Source organism: Symphalangus syndactylus, chromosome 4 (assembly GCF_028878055.3).
Source record: "Symphalangus syndactylus isolate Jambi chromosome 4, NHGRI_mSymSyn1-v2.1_pri, whole genome shotgun sequence".
NCBI lineage: Eukaryota > Metazoa > Chordata > Mammalia > Primates > Hylobatidae > Symphalangus > Symphalangus syndactylus.
Window position 1 is genome coordinate 13634749 of NC_072426.2, and position 25212 is coordinate 13659960.

The window sequence follows — 25212 nt, forward strand, 5'->3', positions numbered from 1 at the left end:
GGGAGCAGCAAGTACAACTCATATCAAGGATACAGTTTCCCCCTTTTCCTCAATTAAGTTTCAGAAAATAAATAGGAGGAGGGAGTGTTCAGAAACCCCAAGGCTTCCAAGATTTGAGCAGTGCACGCTGCAAATGGTCATGTACTCATCATGAATTGCTCCCATCTCATTAATGGCAATAATTCTCTGACCATTTCTTTCTTAGATGATTTGAGGGTTTATTGCGTATTATAAACTTTCTTACTCTTTGGCATAAATTGGATTTCATTTGCTTTGTCTTGGTTTTATACTGTTGCTCTTTGCAAATCAGCACAATTATTCCTGAATATATGTGCACTGCTTTCACTTGCCAATCATTCCTTTTTATTCCAGGGAACACATGCCAGGGCACCGCACATCCCTGCAGGCTCATACATACAGGACCTCAGCCCCTACCTCCTGGTAATATTCATTTTTTCTTTCCCTTCCAATGTTTAATCATTTACTTGAAGCTTCCCTCTTACCGCTAATCCTATTGTTTTGTTCCTCCAGTAGAACTGCACAGACTTCCACCCACATAACGCGGCACTAGGCAGACAAAACATCTGATATATTTTAGTTCATGCTTGGCATTCATTCAAGAAGACGAAGCTGTGAGCCATGCTGAAATGCCAACTAAAATTCATTTTGCACTACCAGAGAGAGAGAGAGACGGCGCACCGAGGAGAAACTGTAGCCTCATGGTGATCACGTGTAGTCCTCGGCTCTAACACTCGCAAATTTCTTTCCCTCAAAATTGAATTGATGCATTTTGAAGTGAAATCCTGATGGCTTCTTGTTTACTATCACACAATCATGAGGAAGCTTCAGTTTATTGGCACAGAGCTCAGCCACTCTCAGACAGCAAATGGAAAAGAGAGACTAGCTTGTCCTGGTGCCTTGCTCCTTGTTATTCCTTCAATCGTGCCACAGCCAATACAAGGCATGACAGAATTATTCCGAAATAGAGAAACACGTTGAGCCTAGACATTGACTGTTACAGCGGTGTGGGTGGAGTCCACACATACTCATGCCCCTTCTCTTTCCCACATGCCCGCACACCTGTCTATGCAGTGAGGGGAAGATGAGGTCTTGCAGCCCTGGGTGGCTTCATCTGCCCATGAGGGTCACTTTTCTTGGTTCTTTTACCTCAAAGATATCCTGTGATCACTATGTGCTGAAAGCAGTCAGCATTCTTCTGCCTCTGCTCAAATTATCTCTAATACTATTCTTAACATTTCTGGTCCCGCCGAAATTCATGCCCATTTTGTAGAAACTGACCCAATGTGAAGAAGATGAATAATAAAAAGGAGGGGTGTGTGTGTGTGTGTGTGTGCACGTGCGCGTGTGTGTGCATGTGCGTGTGTGTGTGTATCTGGGTATGTGTGTCTGTATATAAAATCTCAGAAAGAAATGTTGAAATAAATATGAAACTTTTTTTATTATTTTAAAGGTAATATCAGCACTTTTTGGAAAACAAAATAGAAGAAAAAGTCATCTATAACTTAACTACTGTAAAACCACCAACGATAGCATTTTGTACTTTTATTTATTTTTAAATGTTTTTATTTTTAATTTTTATGGATACATAATAGTTGTAAATATTTATGGGGTACATGTGATATTTGGTACCAGCGTGTCAATATGTAGTGATCAAAGCAGGGTAATTGGGATATCCATCACCTAAAGCATTTAACATTTCTTTGTGTTAGGAATACTCTAATTCTACTTTTTAGTTATTTTGAAATATACAATAAGCTATTGTAAACTATAGTTGCCCTATTGGGTTACTGAGCACTAGATCTTTTTTTTTTAATCTAACTGTTATTTTTGTGCCCATTAACCAACTCCTCTCTATCCTCTCTCCCCACTACCCTTCCCAGTGTCTGGTAACCATCATTCTGCTATCTCCATGAGTTCAATTTTTTTTTTAGCTCCTATATGTGAGTGAGAGAATGAGATATTTGTCTTTCTGTATCAGGCTTATTTTACTTAACATATTGCATTTACTTTTAGACTGTTGTAAAACATGGCTGTTTACATAGTAAGCATATGGTGTATTAGTCCATTCTTAAACTGCTATAAAGACATACCCGAGACTGGGTAATTTGTAAAGAAAAGAGGTTTAATCAGCTCATGGTTCTGTGGTCTGTACAGGCTTCTGTTTCTGGGGAAGCCTCAGGAAACTTACAATCATAGTAGAAGGTGAAAAGGAAGCAAGCACATTTTCACATGGCCAGCAAGAGAGGGAGAGGAGGGGTGGGGTGCTACATACTTTCAAACAACCAGATCTTGTGAGAACTCTATCACAAGAAAGTCAAGAGGGAAATTCGCCCCTATGATTCAGTCACCTCCCACCTCCCACTGGTAATTACAATTCAACATGAAATTTGGGTGGGGACACACAGCCAAACCATATCATATGGTACCTTTAAATGAGTATATTGATTTTCCCACATAATTCCATTATAATGTAGGCATTTTCTATATTATTATATAACTTTATAAGCATTGACTCTTTTTTGAGAGGCTGGTCTTGCTATGTTACCTAAGTTGACCTTAAATTCCTGGGTTCAAGTGATCCTCCCACCTCAGCCTCCTGAGTAGCCAGTACTACAGGCAGGCACCACTGCACCTGAATCCAAACATCAACTGTTAATGGCTGAGTAGACACCATAATTTCTTTAACTATCTCATTATTAATAGACATTTAGGTGGACTCCAGATTTTTTTCTACTATAACTATTGCTGCAATGATATTTATATTTATCTTATATAAAGGCAGATATGATAAAATACACAGCTATATTACAGATATTACAAAATACAGTTATTCACTCTGGACCTTAATATTCATTTCACATTTGCAGAAATTTTTCAGATGTCTACCAATAGGTGGGTCCAGCGATATCTAGCTTTGCAGACAAGGGTCCCCTGTGGGTAACAGCAGACACATATCAAAACAATTTTTTGTTTAAAAACCCTAAATTTCTCGTTATTTTATATCAAGAAATGTAATTATTAAATGCCTTACGTTTAGAAGTGAGAAATCATCCATTTAGCCTGGACAGGATAAATCTGAGGGCAGGGAGAGGTGATAACTGTCTCCAAATGTCTGAAGGCCCAGAAGCCCAGGGAGACTTGCTCTGTGGCCCCAGGTGGAGGCAGGTTTCAGCTGAGTGAGGGGAACTTCTGCCAGGTGGTCTAGAGAGTTCCCTCTTGTGTGATCTGGAACAGGCTGGATAAGCACCTGGCAAGGACAGAGTCAAGGTGTTCATCAACCTGCAAGGCTGGATTAAGCTCCCTGCCAGCCCCGAGAAACAGTGACTCTAGAAGTTATATAAAATGAGTGTTCTCTGGCCGGGCATGGTGGTTCGGGCCTGTAATTCCAGCACTTTGGGAGGCTGAGGCGGGTGGATCACCTGAGTTCGGGAGTTCAAGACCAGCCTGACCAACATGGAGAAACCGCGTCTCTACTAAAAATACAAAATTAGCCAGGCTTGGTGATGCATGCCTGTAATCCCAGCTACTAGGGAGGCTGAGGCAGGAGAATCGCTTGAACCTGGGAGGCGGAGGTTGCGGTGAGCCAAGATCGTGCCATTGCACTCCAGCCTGGGCAACAAGAGCAAAACTCCGTCTCAGAAAAAAAAAAAAAAAAAAATAGTGTTCTCCTTTTGTAAAATAGAATATAATTGATTACCAAAATCTTGAATAGTTTAAAGTGAAAAGGTGGTTCCTTTATTACGATGTGCATTCATTCAACAAATTTGTATTGTGAACTCATCATGCTTCAGGCATTGTTTTAGAAGCTAGGGCTCCAAGAGTGAACAAACAGACAAAAATCCACGCCTCTACAGAGCTTACAAATGCGTAGCACACTTTTCAAAATGTTTCACGTTTTCTTATTTGACCCCATGATGATTGCTGAGGTATGTAGAGCAGCTATTTTCCCTGCTATGAATGAAGAAACTCAGGCTTAGAAAGATTCAGTGACCTCCCCAGGAGCACACAGAGAGTTGTGTAGGAAGAATGAAAACTCATCCCATCTGGGCAGGATGGCTCCCAGCACTTTGGTAGGCTGAGGCTGGATGATCACTTGGGCTCAAGAGTTCAAGATCAGCCTGGACAACACAGTAAGATCTTGACTCCAAAAAATTTAAAAATTAGCAGGGCATGGTGGCATGCACCTGTAGTCCCAGCTACTCCAGAGGATGAGGTAGGAGGGCTGTTTGAGCCCAGGAATTTTAGGCTGCAGTGAGCTGTGATTGCACCACGTACTCCAGCCTGGGCAACAGAGCAAGACTCTGTCTCAAAGACAAATAAATAAATAAATATGAAAACTCAGCCCTGGTAGTGCCTGCTCTGGTGCTCCGCACCTGCCATGTTACCTCACCTGGGGTCCCTGCATGTGGAGAGGAGCTCATATTCCTGCAGTCCCACCTCAGACTTCTGGAGTGGACAACATATCCTGAGTTTCCTAAAAATTACCACGTATTTTATGTTACAAAGAGACGAAGCCGCAGAAGGAAGCAGTGCTCTTTACAAGCCTAATATATTTTAATTTTTAAGCCATGAAGTTCTCCAAAGGCTGACATTACCTCTTACTGTTTTTTTTTGAGCCAGAGTCTCACTCTGTCGTCCAGGCTGGAGTGCAGTGGCGCGATCTCAGCTAACTGCAAGCTCCGGCTCCCAGGTTCATGCCATTCTCCTGCCTCAGCCTCCCGAGTAGCTGGGACTACAGGCGCCCGCCACCATGCCCGGCTAATTTTTTTTTGTATTTTTAGTAGAGACGGGGTTTCACCGTGTTAGCCAGGATGGTCTCGATCTCCTGACCTCGTGATCCGCCCACCTCGGCCTCCCAAAGTGCTGGGATTACAGGCATGAGCCACCGCGCCAGGCCCTGTTACTCATTTTTGAAAACCCCAAGTCTGGCACATAACACGTGCTTTATCAGTGTTTGTTAACGGATAACCACAACTCACAAAAAAAAACCACTATTCTTATATTGTGTTTTTAAAGTATGTTGATCTTATGAAGTTACAGTACCTTAGAAATGGGAAGTGCTGGTGTTTCATACAACGTCCAAGAAACTAGAAGGGTAAAGTACAGATCTGTGTATTGATAACAGAAATGTTTGGCAAAATGTGCAGGACTGGCAGGGCGTGGCGACTCACACCTACAACCCCAGAACTTTGGGAGGCCGAGGTGGGAAGACAGCTTGAGGCCAGGAGTTCGAGCCCAGCCTGGATAACACAGCAAGACCCTGTCTCTACCAAAAAAAAAAAAAATTTTTTTTTTTTAATTAGCCAAACCTAGGGGCACAGACCTCTAGTCCCAGCTACTTAGGAGGCTGAGGTGGGAGGATTGTTTGAGCCCAGGAATTCAAGGCTGCAGTGAGCCATGATTGTGCCACCACACTTCAGCCTGGGTGACAGAGTGACACCTTGTCTTTAAAATAAAAATAATAAAAACATGTAGCACTGATGCCTTAGGGAAATAAGAGTCTGGTTTAATCGTCATTTTAAAGCATCGCTTATTTTGAGAGTTGCATGATTATTTTAGTGCACTTTAGTATGTTCTGCTTAATTAAATTCTGGCCTTTAGTTTTCCAGTACTTTACCAAGTTCTCCATTATAATCACTGGATTGTATTTACCCAGAAGTAATCGTGTGACATCACAGATGTCCCCTGCACTTGGAAATTGAGAAAGATAAACATATCTCTCCATGGAAGGTTTCTAGCAGGTTTCCCTCTATTTAAAGGGAAAAGTTAATGAAAAAATGGCAGCATACTCCCTCCTTATGTTCTCATTAATTGACAACAAAGCCATGTTAAACCTAAAGTAGAAGATGGGATATATGTATACATATACATACATACATATCGTTTTAGTCCATTTGCGGCTATAACAACATACGATAAACTGGATGGTTTATAAACAATACAGATCTGGCCGGGCGCGGTGGCTCAAGCTTGTAATCCCAGCACTTTGGGAGGCCAAGGCGGGGGAATCACGAGGTCAGGAGATCGAGACCACGGTGAAACCCCGTCTCTACTAAAAATACAAAAAATTAGCTGGGCGTGGTGGCGGGCGCCTGTAGTCCCAGCTCCTCGGGAGGCTGAGGCAGGAGAATGGCGGGAACCCGGGAGGCGGAGCTTGCAGTGAGCCGAGATTGCGCCACTGCACTCCAGCCTGGGCAACAGAGCGAGACTCCGCCTCAAAAAAAAAAAAAAAAGAAAATCAGTTCTTCCTTCCAGTTTCTGAGGCAAACTCAACTCATAGTGCTGATTAGAGAACAGAGTTTCTGCCAAACTCTAGTGGATGTTCTACCAGATTTTGCAAGCAGAATAAAAACAAGTCATCAAAGAGCAATCAACTGTGGGCTACATTTCAGTTGTCTCATCGGGCAGGAGATGTTTAATTCTATACCAGATGCAAGGTTTAAATCAATAACTCATGCTTCCTTAAATCTCAGGTAGAGATCGTGGATTTCTGCATACTCTAAAGACATAAAATATAGAATATTTGCTACAGGATAAGAGATACTAATACACACAGTAACATTCTTATCTTCCGTCCACAAAAGATAATTATTTGTTTATATTTAACATACATTTATATGGCATTTATTATTTGCCATGCATGGTATGAGTATCTTGTAAAGATTAACTCATTTCATCCCCGTAACAACCACATGATTTGGTAGGTACTATTAATATCTTTATCTCCATTTTGCTGATGAGAAAACCGAGGCTTCGAGAGCTCAGATAAGTTGCTCAAGGTCACCCAGCCTGCCTGATTAAAACGTAGAGTCTGCTCCAGAATCTAGGCTCTTATCCACTTTGTTATGCTGCCTTATTAAATATTTTAATCACAAAATTTTAAAGTATTTAATTCAAGATGGTGGACAAAGTAGGCACCTGCTACTTTGATTCAACCATCTTGCTAAGGCCTGGAAAATTCCTTCCTGTCCCAGTTTTGCTGTCATCAGTTGGGTCTGAATGGAGGGTTCCACCTGTTTCTCCATTCCCTGTTCTATTCCCAGGCTCCCAAATTATTGTTGCCCATTGGTTGCCAAATAACCCTCTCAAGATCATTAATTCATTCACTCCATAGAGTCCGTTCATGAACCAAGTCTGTACTTGGTATGGAGAATATCTTCCAGGTGATTGAAAATATAATAAAAATCAGACTAGAAAATATAATAAAAATCAGACATTAATAAAGAATATCTCAGCCAGATCAAAGAATAGCGAGTGATTCACCCCTGTTTTAGTGAGCACCAGTGCTAGACTATATGATAGTATGAATTAAAACAAACAGTATTAAGTGTCTTTATGGTTCTGGTTCTGTACTAAGTTCTGGGGACATATCAGTAAATAAGATAAACTCAGCCCCTGCTTCACAGAGCATACAAGCTTTGCAAAAGGCTACCAATAAAAAAGTAATTACAAGTGCAACTATAAGTTATTTAAAATTATAAATTATATTTCTAGATTTGACTTTGTGAAATGCTAAGATTCTCTGATGCAGCAGTTATATTCTCAGGAGCTCCTTATCCAGTCTGCCAATTCCTCCTTTTAGAACTTTTGTAATACACATATATTAGCCACTAAGTAATTGAATTGTAATTCAATCAGCATTGCTATTGCTGGGTGGCAGAGAGAGATTCAGCACTTACATAGGTGTTATGTCATGGTGGGGTGCACTGGGGGATTCTCACTGGGGAAGAATTCTTTCCTCCAAAGATCCTAAAGAGACAAAGTTGGCCACATCCATAGCACCCTAGAGGGGAACAAACCCTCCCTTGAAAATCAACTGACAAAAATTTAGTACATAAACTCTATAATTGGAGAAGTTTCTTTTTAAAAAAGGACAGTGTCTCAGTGATAAAGGCCTTGAGCAAAAGGCAGAAATTAATTCAGTACGGATTGTGAGGACAAGAGCCACAGAGACACATATGTGAATCCAGGCTGCTCTGTAACCAAGACAACTTTCTTTGTGAAGTTATCATTATCCATTTAGTGAAGACAAAGCGGCAATTGGTACCAGAACGCAGCTTGCGATCTTTGAAGTCTGTATTTCTAAAGGACCTATACATTCTTCTTAGGAAGAAAGGACTATCATTTCTTTCTGTCATCTTCATAAATTTCTAGGTACACATCTGGAGAAGGTGGGAACTTCCTGATCAGAATGAGCCAGCTAGGTAAGCAGACCCCTGAAGAGATGCTCACACCTTCTTTACCAGGGCTCTGCTCTCTGCACTTACCTTCATTCAGCAGCAAGGGGCAAGTGTTTTGGAGAGTGACCATTTCATCAAACAAACATCTTTCTGTTGACTGTAAGCTCTGTTATTGCCTCTCAGAAGAACGCCTGAGCTCCAACCCGAAGGGTCAATGCTACAGCCCTGAGTATTGCTTACGGTTATCATTTCCTTTTCATATTCTCCAAGCAGAGCCCCAATATTTTTTATAAGACTTCATCCACTTAATAATTTTTACTGAAATATATCCAGTATGAACAACAAATGAAGAATGTGCCAACCAGTGTGCTAGGGCACTCTTATCCAAAGGATCTATCCCCATGGAGGACCTTGGTGTCCTAAATAGTGTGAAAGGATGCTCTTGGCACTGCTACAGATGGATGACTGAAAAGGCCTGTTTAAGGAAAAAGTCTGTTTAAGGAAAAGCTATAGGGGCCTCTGTGTTCAGTGGCCCTGGCACACTTCACTTTCAGGATTCAATTAAACGAGTCCTAGGGCACTGTGAGCCATTAGTTTTGCTACTCTGGGGTAATAGCAGGAGATTAGAAAGGGAGGTAGGAAGGGAGATCTGAACAGTGTTCTGGGGTCATCGCAAAGCAGCAGCCAGAGTTATGTGCCAAGATAACATTCTGAGATGCTGCCTTCAGGATGGCAAAGTAAGGCTGGCCAAACCCAGTACTGAAGGGCAATGAAGTATGTGAAGAAAGCCCCAGGCTTCATGCTGATAGAGCTGGCCAATTTACTTTCTAAATAGGCCAAGTTTTTCCGTCCCTAGAAAAATCAGTTGTCCATAACAAAATCTGATTAAATCATCAGTGTTTTATGATCAGTATGGGGATTTAGAATTACACACAGGTAAAATGTGTTGCTAAATGGGATGTGTTAACAGACAAAAAGACCTTGAAAGAAAAAGCATTTGTGGGCTCAGAAATTGTTTTATGTCAGCTGGGCGCAGTGGTTCACGCCTGTAATCCCAGCACTTGGGGAGGCCTAGGTGGGCGGATCACCTGAGGTCAGGAGGTTGAGACCAGCCTGGCTAACAAGGTTAAATTTTGTGTAAAAAACACAAAAATTAGCCGGACATGGTGGCAGGAGCCTGTAATCCCACCTACTTGGGAGGCTGAGACAGGAGAATTGCTTCAACCCAGGAGGCGGAGGTTGCAGTGAGCCAAGATGGCACCACTGCACTCCAGCCTGTGCAACAAGAGTAAAACTCCTCTCAAAAAAAAAAAAAGAAAAGAAAAGAAAAAGAAATTATTTTATGTCATTCCCATTTAAGAAGTAAGATCTAAAGAATATTTCCAAAGGAAAAGGAAATAACAATAGAAGGGATTTTTGTTCATTTTGTTTTTTATTCTTACTTTCATCCTTTTGCCAAGTCAAATTTTAAAGACTATGAGAAAAATCATAACAAATTGAAGCAAATTCTGACCACAGTTCTAAATATATATATTTAGGCTCAAGCAACCTGCCTCGGCCACCTAAGTAGCTGGGACTACAGGCACATGCCACCACGCCCTGCTAATTTTTGTATTTTTTGTAGAGACAGGGTTTCATCATGTTGCTCAGGCTGGTCTCAAACTCCTGAGCTCAAGTGATCCACCCTCCTCAGCCTCCCAAAGTGCTGGGATTACAGGAGTGAACCACCGCTCCCAGCCAGAGGAGGTATTTTTAAAATCCATTGTCATGGATGTATAAGGACTTTAATTCAACACTCAATAAATATTTCCTTTCCAACCCCAGTGGACACACAGATAAGGATTGGGAAGGAAAAATCTAAAATCAATTGATGACATAGGCTTTGACTAACTTAGGTCTTGGGATTTGGAAGACCAGATAGTTTACTTACACTCCAACTAAAGAATGTCCATGGCTCTCCCAACATCACCCAATGTGACAGTTCCATTAGATGACACTTTATCTGTAGCATGACACTTTTATATCCTAGCAGAAAAGTGCATTTCAGAGCTCATACTTGTTTTTACTAACCTGCCTATTCCTAAGCAGCCAGTGCATTACCCCCATAGCTCCATGTATCTCTTTAGATCTGAATGTGAGGCCCCTAGAACAAAAAAAAAAAAAATGAAAAAAATTTCAATAATGATTTTTGATGCTGTTATTCAAAGTACTAGTAGGTCTTTCGAAAAGAGCTACAAGGATATTAGGGATTAGGGATTCACAAGGGAACACATTATAGAAATGATAAAAACTTGAAAAAACATTGTTGTAAAGCTCTTTGTCATGGAATTTTTGACTCCTGTGATTGCTGAGGATAACCTGGCTTGTTCTAAGCCACTCACCTTGCCATGCCCAGGTAATATAAATTATTTCCTTCTAAGGCAATTGTATTTAACCTGATAAATAGCAAGTGACTCTGAAGTCTGGGAAAATTCAAAGTTCACTGCCTTAATTCCTGATGCCCAGAAATACAAGTTCCCAGCTCTGGCTCTCCCAATGAACGAAGGAAAAGGAAATAACAATAGAAGTGTTTTTTGTTTGTTTCATTTTGTTTTGTTTTTTATTCTTACCTTCAATCTTTTGCCAGGTCAAATTTTAAAGACTTTGCCACAAAAATCACAACAGATTGAAGGAAATTCTGCCCACGGTTATAAATGATTAAAAAACCGATCTCGTTTTTTTGTTTCTGAAGAGAACATATCAAAGTTTTGTGTATTTGTGTTCTCTCTCTAAGCCTAAGACTTGGAAAATACGAGTTAATAATAATATATAATATGTTTTCAACTCTGTCCTCCATCTGCCCCTTTCTTTAAAGAGGCATTAAAAAGGTATCCCAGTAATCCCAGCACTTTGGGAGGCCGAGGCAGGCGGATCAAGAGGTCAGGAGATTCAGACCATCCTGGCTAACACGGTGAAACTCCGTCTCTACTAAAAATACAAAAAATTAGTGGACGTGGTTACAGGCGCCTGTAGTCCCAGCTACTCGGGAGGCTGAGGCAGGAGAATGGCCTGAACCCGGGAGGCAGAGTTTGCAGTGAGCCGAGATCGCGCCACTGCCACTCCAGCCTGGGCGACAGAGTGAGACTCTGTCTCAAAAAAAAAAGGCATCCTTTTCTATAAATTATACCTGAATCTATTTTTCTGTGAACTATTTATGTCCTTTGCCCATTTTTCTATACCTTTTTTTCCCCAGGCTGGAGTGCAATGGTGCAATCTCAGCTCACTGCAACCTCTGCCTCCTGGGTTCAAGCGATTCTCTTGCCTCAGCCTCCTGAATAGCTGGGATTACAGGCGCCCACCATCGTGCCCAGCTAATTTTTGTGTTTTTAGTAGAGACGGGGTTTCACCATGTTGGCCAGGCTGGTCTAAAATTCCTGACCTCGTGATCCACCCCCCTTGTCCTCCCAAAGTGCTGGGATTACACCGCGCCCAGCCTAACACTCTTTTGTTTTTGAAACCCGCATTCATCCCCGCTTCCTAATTAAGTCCTCTATTACATCATGAAAGTTGGAAGCTGGAAATTACGATTTAATAGACTTCCTTTCTTCCCTCTGGATGCAATTTACATTGTATGAGTAGAAGGCCTCCAAGATTTTGGAAGGTGTCGAATTTCCTTTGCCTGTTTCTTTATTATTTCTCCCGAATTCTTTTCAACTTTTAACAGAGAAAAATTTCTTTTCATTGTAATATTTCATTGTAAAATTTCATTTCATTGTAATATCAAAAGATTACAGTGTCTAGTCTATTTCATTTATGCTCCTTCCAATTATGCCTTCTTTCTTTCTTTCTTTCTTTTTTTTTGTTGCCCAGGCTGGAGTGCAATGGTGCAATCTCGGCTCACCACAACCTCCGCCTCCCAGGTTGAAGCCATTCTCCTGCCTTAGCCTCCCGAGTAGCTGGGATTACAGGCATGTGTCACCATGCCTGGCTAATTTTTTGTACTTTTAGTAGACACAGGGTTTCTCCACGTTGGTCAGGCTGGTCTTGAACTCCCGACCTCAGGTGATCTGCCCGCCTCAGCCTCCCAAAGTGCTGGGATTACAGGCGTGAGCCACCGCGCCCGGCCAATTATGCCTTATCTTTATGAATTTTTTTTCTTCTAGTACTCTGCTGGTTTCACCAGCTCACCAGTTTTTATCTCTTTCTGTTGCTTTGCCATCTTGTCCATGAGTTCTTGCATTTTTGCTTTCTGGCCTTCACTTTGAGTGGCAATTACTTACTAATTTTTTAAGTCCATGAATAGCTTCCTCTCCTTGTTATTTCTCTTCATTTAATCAATGAAATTTCATGTTTCACTTATATATTTTTCTGTCAGAACAGAGCTTTATTATGCAGGCAATCCCTGCAACATGCAGCAGTACATGAAAATAGATGGGAGAAGAAGGCTTCTTTTTCTTTCTTTGTTTCTTTTTTTTTTTTTTGAGACAGGATCTTGCTCCATTGCCCAGGTTTGGAGTGCAGTGGTACGATCTCGGCTCACCACAGCCTCCCTCCTGGGCTCAAGTGATCTTCCCATCTCAGCCTCCTGAGTAGCTGGTACTGTAGGCATGTGACACCACACTTAGCTAATTTTTAAAAAATTTTTGGTAGAGACAAACTCTCTCTATGTTGCTCAGGCTGGTCTTGAACTCCTGAACTCAAGTTATCCTTCTGCCTAGGCCTCCCAAAGTGCTGGGATTACAGGCGTGAACAACCGCACCTGGCCAAGAAGGTTTCCTTGTTAATGGAAAGATAGGGTTTGACAAATATTAATAAAAAATAAGCTTACGCTTTATGGGATTTTTATTATTGAGAACTTATATATAAAAGAGGATTGTAATATATGAAAGCAATGTGAAAGATGCCCTTGTAGTGATGTAAGGACTGTGGCCTTTGGAGAGAACTTACATCAGCACATTCAGTGTGGTTATAGGATAGCTGGGGACCTGTGAGGCCTGAATTCTGAGGTCATACCAATGCAAGTTCCTGCATATATGCCCAGGGAAAGATGCAGTGATATTTATGGATAAGATGGATCCATGAATTCTTGATATCCTTTTTTAAACAAATCTTAACATAAACTTTATAACCATACTTAGCTCATATTTAGTTATTCACTGAAATGCTTGGGAAAGGAATATGTTACCTCGACATCTACCATGAAAGGAAGTATCCTCATGGAGCTGCCAGGTATTCCTCTACAGATATCTCAAAGTTTATGTGATCTACTCAACAGCTTAAAAAGCTGTGGACATCTCCAGCTAATGATACACATGCTCAAGTATTTTGGGGCATGTGTACTGATGTCTGTAATTTACTTTTCTAACTGAAGTTGAAAGCATGATTGATGGCATGGTATGGCTCTAAGAGCATCAAGAAATGAGTGGCGCTGATACAGATAAGAGGAAGAGATTACTTATGATCATTTTGACTTTTGAAGTCCTATCTATGAGACTTCATAATTGTGATCAGTGCATTGGTTTCCTAGGGCTGCCATGACAAAGTCCGGCAAACTTGGTGGCTTAAAACAACAGAAATGTATTCTCTCACATTTCTGGAAGCTAGAAGTCCAAAATTAAATTGTCTCTCTGAGGGAGAGTCTGTTCCATGCCTGTCTCCAAACGTTCAGTGGTTGCCAGCAACCCTTGGCATCCCCTGGTTCATAGATGCATCACTCTAGTATCTACCTCCCTTGTTACATGGTGTTCTTCGCTGTGTGTCTGTGTCTCTGTTCTTTATTCTTATAAGGATGTTAGTCCTATTGGATAAGCAATCTATGCTACTTCAGGGTAGATGAACTCAAGATTGTGTTACACAAGAAGCCAAAATGGAGCAAGTGGCTTTTAAAGAGATCCATCAGGACAGTGCCACTTGACCTTATTAAAACAATCCATTTGAGTTGCTACTCTTGAACAGTCTCCAGAAATCTCCTATTTGAAGTCGACTTCTAGCATCCAGACTTACTATGTATGATAAGAGACCAAAATTTAGCATGCTGGAGTTTATGCAACTCAAGTATTGGATGCCCAAGTAGGGGATCCAGTGCTGGACACCCGACTCAAACTTGGACAACTCCCTGGGGAATTTCACAACAAGATTGCTTGGAAGGTAGTGTTTTGAATTTTGAAATAGTAATAGGAGAATGGTCTTAACAGCATTTCCACTGAGAGTGGCTCTCTTTGGTATTGTTCCCATCATCGCGAAAGGGGTCCTGGCCAGGAGCACCTTATATTGGAATTCAATTTAGAATAACCCAACCTTTTAACTAAGCAAGTCAATCAGGCAGCTTTGAGAAGAAGACAGGGTAGAGAGGAATCATCCAGCTGTTGTGACTGACTCCTCCATTTTTACCTTCTGGAATTAAATATACTAAGCCCTTAATATGGGAGTATGTAAATGCCATGAAATCAACAACTACATAGCAATTGCTTTCACTTCTACAGTTTTCCTCAGTACTTTATAATGAAAAGTTTTAAGCATACAGCAAAATTGGAAGAATTTTAGAGTGACTATCACCTAGGTTCTGCCATTAACATTTCAGTATACTTGCTTTCTCATATATCTATCCATTGATTCAACCCTCTGTTCACCTATCAACCCATCTTATTTTTATGTACTTCAAAGTAAATTACAGACATCAGTACACATCCCCCAAAATACTTGAGCATGCGTATCATTAGTTGGAGATGTCCACAGCTTTTTAAAACTGTCCCTCCCCACCCCCCCAAAAAAAAGTGTTCAACATGAATGTAAAATATATGAAAAGCTCATAAGATGCCAAAAAGGTATAGAAAAATGGGCAAAGGATATAAATAGTTCACAGAAAAATAGGCACAGGTATGATTTACAGAAAAGGATGCTTTTTTTTTTTTTGAGCCGGAGTCTTGCTCTGTCGCCCAGGCTGGAGTGCAGTGGCGCAATCTCAGCTCACTGCAAGCTCCGCCTCCCAGGTTCAGGCCATTCTCCTGCCTCAGCCTCCCGAGTAGCTGGGACTACAGGCGCCTGTAACCACGCCCGGCTAATTTTTTGTATTTTTAGTAGAGACGGGGTTTCACCATGTTAGCCAGGACGGTCTCCATGTCCTGACCTCATGATCCGCCCGCCTCGGCCTCCCAAAGTGCTGGGATTACAGGTGTGAGCCACCGCTCCCGGCCCAGAAAAGGATGCCTTTTTAATGCCTCTTTAAAGAAAGGGGCAGATGGAGGACAGAGTTGAAAGAATATTATATATTATTATTATTGGTAGAAAGGATATTTTATGGTTGAATTATATAAATATATTGCCTAGTCAAAAATAAATAATTTTATCTAAGAAGACTAGAGGAGGAAGAGAACTTGACAGAAGTTTGGTGAAATCCTACAAAGGCAGATCAAAGGCTTGAGAATCAACGTTATGAGGAGTGAGGAGTCTGTGTTATTCGAGTCAGAAAAGGGAAAGTTGAGAGCTGACAAAATAGAACTTCGATGTACAAGATAAGTGCTAGCCATGTGCCATCTTCCCTGAAAACAGAAGGCAGAAGAGATAAAATAAGAATGATTGAGCTTGAATATTTATTTAATACTCTAAATGTGGAACTAGGTTAGCAAACGAATATATAGGACTTGCCTTCTCTGAACCCAGCCACTTCTCCTTACTCTGTGGGGTGTTTGACAACACCTATGGCCATGAAATATAGAACTCCAAGTTCACTTGCTTTAATACCCTGCACTGACTTTTGTCGGAGTCCAGTTGCTTTAGAACAGAGTACAAGGCCCTTCAAACTCTGCACCTGCCTGTCTTTTAACCTAGGGGGTATTGATAGGCTCTTTTTGCTTTCTTCTTTTCACACAATGCAGACTCACTTTGGGCTGGCATAACTTCCCATTTTCAAAACCTACGGTGCATTTTCATGTCTCTGTGCCTTCACTGATGCTGGTCTCACTCCGTAGAATATCCTTCTACTTATCTTCCTAGAGATTCCCCCTCACTCTGGAGACCCAGCAAGGAACACCCCTGTGAAACATTTTTGGAACCCTTCCTAATTGCCACATAATTTGTTGTGCCCTCCTATGCCTTCCCATGCCATCTGCCCATATCTCTGTGCTATTGGAATAGAGGCTTGGTACTCCATTAAATTTTCACAGATGTCAGGTGTTAATTATTTTCTTATCTTTAGAAATCAATATGGTGGCCCACTGCTAGCATAGTACCTGGCCTCAAGTTGTGGCGACTGCATGAAGAATGAGGTGTAAGCAACATGGTTGGGAATGAGAAAATCCAGACTCTTACTCTGTGCTTATGTATTTCAAATACATTCAGAAAATAAAATGATTACTAGTCTGTTCTCCTATGTTTACATCTTCAGAGACAGGATCCAAGGCAATCTCTGGAGTGTACTGAATAGATCCTAAGTACGTAAGAATATATTCAATTTCAAAAGATGCACAATGGCCCTGTTAGCAATTGTATAGTAACTGTAGAGCATGGGATATTAATGTGAAAAAGCATGCTTTGAAAATGAAGCACCATCAATTCTCCATCATACTTAAAGATGACAATTTGGGCATGTATTCCTGATTACACATGTATTTAAAACTTCCGAACTTAATTTGCTACTCATACATTTTAGCATTTTGGTTTATTTCCTCAAGAAGAAAAAACCCACAAATGTTTCTACTTTGACCACATCAACAGTGACTTCCACATCTCCAGTCATAAAATACACAGGAATAGGACCTCTTTATGAACGCTTGGTTTTGGAACGGGATCTTCTGTTTTTTAGAAAAAAATGCCAGAAAAATATTTTCTAATTTATGCTTCATCAAAAATTTTCTATTATCAAATTTAATCTCAGGTTTATATTTCATATCCAAAGACTTTTTCAAACATGCGAGTCCGTATGAAACCATTTCTTTTATTGTAATTGGGAATTTTCAGGAAATTGAATCAACCAGAAATATCTATGCCTTCTTGCATTCCCACTTCATATCGAATCTATATAAGTTGAATGAAACTCATCTGAAGTTAGGCCAAGCTGGGATGAAGTTCCAGTCCAGTCATAACTGTTGGACCTGCAGCAAATACTCATCCTTGCAAAACCTTTGTTTTCTCACCATAAAAGAGGAATAACAATGATGTGCCCTACAGAGTTTTGAATTACGAATAACATAGAAATTGGCAGTACACAGTACCTGGCACATAATAGGTTCTCAGTAAGTTTCACTTATTTATATCATGGTTCCATCTGCCAATTAATATTTTCTTTGCCCTATTGCTGTTTCTTTAGTCTGGATCGCCCTTATGCATTCCTACCCTTACCTGACCAGGCAAACTCATCTGGGAACTTATACACTAGTGTTAACTCCCCTGAGAAAACTTCCTGATTCCCTCCCACCTTTCCAGGCCAGGTAGTCACCTTTGCATGTTTCCCTTAACATTCTGGGGTTACTGCTATCATTGCCCCTCTTACACTGCATCAAGATGGTTATTTACTTATCTGTCTCCCCTACTTTGGTATAAGTTTCTTGAAAGAGAGCTTGGGTCTTGATCTGTGTTATTTTTATAGCTTTATTTCTAGCACCATATCTGCATTTAGAAGGGAAGTAAATATAAGGGCTCCTAAAATACTTTAGTCCAGACAATTAAAATTAAAAGACACTATAGGTGTTAAAGAGATACCTGCAGACATTATTCACAATAGCCAAGACACATGCTATAGTTTCAATGTTTAAAATTTGTATGTTGAAATGTAATCGCCAATGTGACAGTCACCTGTAGTCCCAGCTACTCGGGAGGCTGAGGCAGGAGAATGGTGTGAACCTGGGAGGTGGAGCTTACAGTGAGCCAAGACCACACCACTGCACTCCAGCCTGGGTGACAGAGCGAGACTCCATCTCAAAAAAAAAAAAAAAAAGGTGAGGCCTTTAAGAGGTGATTAAGAAGTCAAGAGGGCAGAGCTCTCACAAATGGGATTAATGACTTGATAAAAGAGGTGCTAGGGAGCAGCTTTCCTCTCCTTTGCCCTCATGTCCTTTTCATCATGTAAAGACACAGCATTCATTCCCTCTGGAGGATGCAGCAACAAGGCACCATCTTGGAAGCAGAGAGCAGCCATCACCAATGTCTTGATCTTGGACTTGTGGCATTTTATTATAGCAGCAAAAATGGACTAAGAAAACATGGAAGTAACCTAAATGTCCATTGACAGATAAATGGGCAAATAAAATGTGATACACATACACAATGAAATATTATTCAGGCTTAAAAAATAAAATCCTATGATTTATAAAAACATGAATGAACCTGAAGGACATTATGCTAAGTGAACTAAGGCAGATACAGAAGGCCACATACTACATCATATCACTAGCTGATGAATCTAAAATAGTAAAACTCATAGAAGCAGAGCTCTTTATTCATTCATCTGTCAATGGACATTAGGTTGCTGTTGTCTTGTCTTAGTCCATTTGTGCTCCTATAATAAAATATCATGGTCTGAGCAATTTGTAAACAATAGAAATTTATTTTTCACAGTTCGGGAGGATGGGAAGTCCAAGATCAAGGCACTGGATCCAAGAATGGTGGTTGTTAGTTGCTGAGAGAGGAGGGGAAACAGGGAGGTATTGGTTAAAGGGTACAAAGTTTTGTTTATATAAGATGAAATCCTAGAGATCTACTACCCAGCACAGTGCAAATAGTTAATAATACTGTATTTTATACTTAAAAATTTGCTAAAAGACTAGATCTTATGTTAAGTGTTCATGTCACACACAAATAATTATAAATAAAAATAATAGGAGGACACTTTTGGGGGTAAGGTATAGATTTATGGCATAGATTGTAGTCATGGGCATAGGCTTATCTCCAAACTCATCAAGTTGTATATATTAAATGTGTATAGCTTTTTGTATGTCAATAATAACTCAAAAAAACTGAGAGAGAAAATTTGTAACATTCCAAATATTTTATATTTTTAAAATCTTGAGGTAGTCATAACCTTTCTCAAAAAAGAAAAGAGTCATGCTTTTTTGTTAATCCAAAGAACCTCAGATTCTGGGTGTATTGTTTTCATGTAAGTAAAATAAAATGATAACTCTGCCAGAAGCAAATTCAAGTATAAAATGAACAATGCCCATAACGTGTATCCATGATGTCCAAAGTCCATGACGATGTCTCAACAAATATATAGATGAAGAAATCATGGATGAGAGATCTTTAGTTTTAGGTGAAAGTTTGGGAGAAAGTTTTGAAGAGTTCAGTGATAAGTGTTTCTAAGCTGATTCTGTGTAATTCTTTGATGAACTATGTTTGAGAGTGGAGTAGTACTGATTCCAGAAATGGGGCTGGGATGTGCAAGAGTTCTCAGTATCGCCCCTTTCAAATCTCTCTTCGCACACAAATGTTTCACCACTTAAGATTAATTAACAAAATCATCTTTCAAAATGGGAAATACCACTGGGGGATGAAGGGAGAAGTAAAACAATAATTTAAATCCTGTAATAATTAGTGTTACACTTCGCTAAGGTCAGAGTCAATCTTACTAGAGGAGAGAAAATCTGAGGCTGAACGCTCAGACCTGTACGCTCATTCTTTACACTTTTGCTGCAAAATGGTATATCCAGATTTTGTAATTGCCAGAATCTAGGGAGGTGCTTCACTTCAAAATTCAGGAAAATGTGGCTTTCAAACCAAAGGCATGCAGAAGCCTAAAAGAACCTATATATATATATATATATATATATATATATATATATATATATATATATATTTAACAGCAAGTACACAGAGAAAACATTTTTATTTATAATTACTCTCTATTACCTAAGGAAGGAAGATTCTAGTAAATGAAAGATTTGATTTGCCATGAACAAATGAAGTCACTAACTGGCTATCTTTTATAGACGGTTTTAAGAAATGAACGTGGGGAGCCCCAGCTGGAGGAGTCTGTACCACATCCTATAGTTCTATCTAAAAATGGAGATATAGAAGGAGGAAAGGCTGGAGAAAGGAGGTGGAAGTGAAGCAGAGACTCAGCCCCCTGCTGTAATGAAAGACAAGATAATATATTGTCTTCACATGGGGAGGAGGTAAAAGGCTCCGAGCTCTGTGAAATAAACCAACTCCTCCCACCAAGCCTCCAGTGAAATATCCATTTCTCATCAATGCTTGATGGAGAGGCTTTTTGTTGGGGGGGGAATAAGGAGACCCTCTGAGTTCTGAATGAGATACGACAAAAACTGTCCATAGCTCCCTGCATCGGTCTCACACAATAATTTAGTATTTTGGTTTGGTTTAAACCCCAAAGTGGACAAACCAATTTCACTATCAACAGAGAAAAAAAAAAAAAAAGACAAACTAACCCCAACCACCATGGGGTGTACATACTGCAAGGTTTTGCTTTTGGTAACTGGTCAAAAAGAGGGTTAATTTGAATTAATAATGATTAAACTCTTTAGAAATCTTTGAAATAGAGTTTAACCTGCCAGGCTGTCACAATCTAAACTGGAACAGCTATACTGACACAGTTGTAAATATTTCCCTTTGAAATCACAACAGTCCAGTACAGGCTGCCTCTAGTAAAATCCTCCCTCCTGGCTGATTAAGTCAGTTGCTATGGTAACAGAGTTAGCCGCAGCAAGTACCAGAAAATCATTTTTCATACCCAGCATGATGCCTCCCCTTTTCACAAAATAATGTCAACACTCAGACAGGCAAAATAACATAAAAGAAAAGCCCTAATTGTGGACACTCTAGAAGTCACAATCTCTTACTTGCTCCACTAATCCATCTCCCCCACATCACCCCATCACCTGATGCTTACCCAGAAAATTGTTTTAATTCATCCTGCCCTGCATCCTATTACATATCTCTCTTCTCTTTGGACTGGTTTTTATAGTTACAGTGTCATTCTACAGTCCTCCACAGATGTTCACAGGCAGCCAGGAGTCAGATCAGTCTCAATATCTTTCCTAGGGTCCCATTCATCCACACTCCAATTACAAACACATTCTGCAGGATCCTTCCCTGAGAAGGTAAATGTGCCATCATCCCCGCCAAAGTGACTCTGCTTCCTAAGTTTCTTATTTCATCCCATGATGGGGCTACTTTCCTAAATATCCCTGATTCATAATTCTGGTGTAACTTTACTTCCCCATCTCTTCTGTTTCACAGGTCCCACCAGCTGCTAAGTTATTCAGATACTTCTTTGTCATGTTGCTTGATTTCAATCCTTCCTCTGCCCTCCCTCACAACTTTTCAAATTCAGAAACTGCTTAACCTATACTTTGTGACCAACCTCTCTGTTGGCATCATACTCTCTCATTTTCCCTCACTCTCTTATTTTAATATTGAGATCCAAAAATATTTTTCTTTTCTCAGTGTTTAAAAAGAGAGCATTCCTTGTAGGACAAAACCTGCCCATATTGAGGAAATGAATGGTCAAATAAGCTGCTTTGGGGCAAAAGCTCGGTCTGAAGGGCCTAAAATTAGGTGGAACTGATGCTACAGTAGGCGAGGGGAAGAATTTGTCTGTTACAACAGCAAATGAGGAAGGAAGTGGGAGACAGAAAGATGGGAACTCCAAACCTTTAGTGAAGTGAGCAGAGTCACAAAATGTCTAGTTAAAGTGGGTTTTATTTCTTTTCTTTAGTGTATTTTGTAGGTTTTGAGTGTGTGAATGTGTGGCAACTAGTAAAAGTGCTGTGCTTATCACCCGGATTGGTATGGGCAAGACTTGGGCAGCCAGTTCTGTTAGGCAGACAATGGAGTTAAGAAAAATGTATGAAGAAGTCAGATATTCTCAAAATCTTATAAGGGCTCTGGATTCTCATTTGCCACGTGTTCAAGTATTTGATGTATGTTTACATAAATCCCTGAGGAATAGAAGACCCCTGCTGATGCCTAGCTTCCCTTTTACTGAATTTATGTAATTTTATAGGCTGCTTTTAATCCTTTCTGGCCTAAGTGAGATCATAAAAGTAAGCAAATAAAGAATTTTAAAATAATGTGGAAAAGGGCACTGCTTATAAATTGTGATTATAACCTTATCAAAACTATTCATTGGGGAAAAATAACTTGAAAGGAAATATGTCAAAATGATCAACGATGTTTGGTAGTGGGATTATGAGTAACTTTTTTTTCAAACATTCTGTAATATGGTTAAATTACTTTAGTTTTAAATTTTAAAAAGGTAACTATGAAGGCTATTTAACAACATGAGGAGTTGATCATGATAGAATGTTAAGATTAAAAATTATAACAAAAGTAGTACTTCAGTATGTCTGCAATAACGTAAAATAAAAATGCATGTAGATAGGAGGTGGAAGGGATCTTAAAAGTTGTCACAGTTTGATTTTTTTCTAGGAGGCAGATTCTAAGACAGAGTTGGATTCAGGATGTTTATCAGGAAATACCCTTAGGATCAAGACCTGTAGAAAGAAGGAAGAGGAATCAGGAATGGGCAGAGAGGGGAGTCTAGAGGAACTGTCCCATTAGAGTTGTCCCACATTAGGCCAGAATACCTGGTCTGTATACTCCCAATCAGTCATTGGATGTTGGCCACTGAGGAAGAAAGTGAGCTTGGGAGAGTCAGTTCTCTCCGTCCAGGGGCTGCCAGCTGAAAGGTGTCTCATAACAACACTCTTAGGAGCTAAGGCAACAGGTCCTTCCCTGAAGGTCGATCTGAGTCACACATGTCCATATTCAGGACAAAATAAAAACATTTTATATAGAATGGTAGGCTAAAATGTCAAATTTTTTTTTGTAAAAATCATTTTTAATATTGCTACATCATCTTTTTATAGCTATAAAATGAGGATTTTCAGCTGAGGCAGATGAATTGCTTGAATCTGGGAGGTGGAGGCTGCAGTGAACTGAGATCAGGCTTCTGCACTCCAGCCTGGCAAGAGAGCAAGACTCCGTCTCAAAAAAAAAAAAAAAAGAGGATTTTCATAGTATTACTCTCATAGCACTGTTGTGAAGATTAAAAAGATAATAATTGTAAAGCACAATGCTTGACACAAAGTGTACAATATTATTACTGTTCATTGTTTTAACATTTGCCAAGTTATACTACCCTGAGGAGTCAGTGCTCTTCTTGTAACTAGTCAGTGCCAAATCACTTTTTTTTTTTTGCACCTGCCCCTTATATTTCTGCTTCCTGGCATTGAAAATGATGTAAGGATGTAATGCGCGAATTGTGCTATCTTGTGAACATACAATGACAACCAAGGGGACAATAGGCCAAAACTGAGAATGGTGAAGCAAGGGAATAAAGTTCTATGATTGGCATCTTGGAGGTACCAAACAACCATTATGCCATCTATACCATTCTAGACTACTCATTAAATAAATAATAAATACCCTTATGATTTAAGCTACTCTTAGTTGGGCTTTGTTACTTAAAGCTAAAAACATTCCTAACTAATATGTAGGGAAACAGAAATAGATGAAAGATTGGGAGGAAAAAGTGCATAACATTTATAGGCTGGCATGAGCTCTGTAAATTAGTAGAATTGTGTGAATATGGGAACATAATAAATGTCACTTAATGATAAGGTTACTTCTGACTATATCTTTTTCAAGTTTATCCATGATCTAATTTTCTGAATACCTCCCTTCCCATGATACAAAACAAATTAATCCCCACTTTTCCTTTAAGCCATATAGAGAAGATGTGTGGGAAAAAGAAAGGATGTTAATGAGATTTTCTGTTTATTGGTATACACCAGTGTGGCCATTAACAACAAAAACAACAACAACCCTTCATTTAGGAAAATGCAGCTGCTAGAACTTTTGTAAAAAGACCTGCATCCTGACAATTCCCAATTGTACCTATAGTAAGTAGTTCCTAAATGTGAGCCATTTATCCTCTTTATTATTCAGCAGGTATGGTGCCTGTGGAGTTGGAAAGACACTTTAATTTCCATTTCTTAGGAAAGCTGTATGGACATAACACACCTGATGACTGGTATAGCTCACAGGGGGAAGACATTTAGGAACCACGGGCAAAAGCCACTTTCCAGAATATTCCCAATAAATGTGAAGTTGAGAAAAGAGTAGACTTTCGTGCATCCCAAATTTTTATTCTTCACCCTCAATAAGTGTTGCTGCTTATCCGAGGTAAATTTCAAATTTTTATATTGTCCACCTCATATATTTAAAAAGCTACAGCAATAATTTCCTGAGTTATTATTTTTGAAGAGTTTCAAGAACTGTCAAGTTTTGAATTGGAACACTATGAAAAATGAGACTGAGTGTCTGAGATGGCTTTTAAGAATAAGGTGAATCTGTCCCAAAAGAGATGGATAAAATGATCTACACCCAGGTCTACTGATCATGGGCACTAATACACATAGGGAAGATGGCAATTATTTAGCAAGATATTTCCCCAGGTTGGTGGCACATTTTTTTATTTACTTATACCCCAAATCCTGTTCTGTTATGGCTCTTAACTTTAAGTGGATGACTGAAAGTGTGTCCCAGTGAGATGATTTCTCAGTTCATGGTTGAATTCCACAGGACTAACAGAAAAGCTCCCTGCCACTCTCTGCTGGAGTTGTGCTTCTCTTCCAGATCACAACACTTTCCAGCTCTGACACACTGGTATATCCTTCCATACCTGTCTCTTGGCTGCTCACAAGCTTGAGCATTTGTCTTTAACCCATCAAAAGTCATGCAAAAGTCCATGCATATAATGCCTGTGTAGCCTGACTCTACTCTCAGGATCTGTTTGCTGCTTTATCTCAGCACATTAGGTGAATCCTGAACTGTGAGGACAGGCACTGAAGCAGCTGGCAAGGCAGGTGCCACAAAGCCCCCATTGGGACCAAGTGCCTATGTGCCCAACCAGTTCTCACTTCTTTTGTTCATGCTTTCCTCAAGCCCTCTGCTCATCAGAAATGACTCAGAAATACCCAGCATGAAACACAAGTTAAGCAAGCAAAGTCCTTAGCTTCAGGGTGCCTACAGGGCCCTAAATCAGACTAAGTGATCAGAGGTCGCAAAAAGGCCGACA

The 25212-nt window shown here is 40.0% G+C and overlaps 1 protein-coding gene across 3 annotated transcripts in view; it reads right to left on the minus strand.

Moving 5' to 3' along the window:
• The window catches only part of MRAP2 (melanocortin 2 receptor accessory protein 2), a 104667-nt gene that overhangs the window by 60841 nt on the left and 18614 nt on the right, over positions 1–25212 (minus strand). The window contains exons 1-4 of one of the 3 annotated variants that reach the window (XM_055274128.2): positions 17970–18120; positions 10272–10344; positions 4412–4495; positions 3053–3268 (exon numbers count right to left, since the gene is read on the minus strand). The exons of 1 other annotated variant lie outside the window; for it this stretch is intronic. The gene's annotated coding sequence lies outside the window, so the exon portion shown is untranslated. Of the gene's footprint in view, positions 1–3052; positions 3269–4411; positions 4848–10271; positions 10345–17969; positions 18121–25212 lie in introns of those variants that run through there. One more of the 3 variants, XM_063637816.1, reaches the window with a different exon arrangement.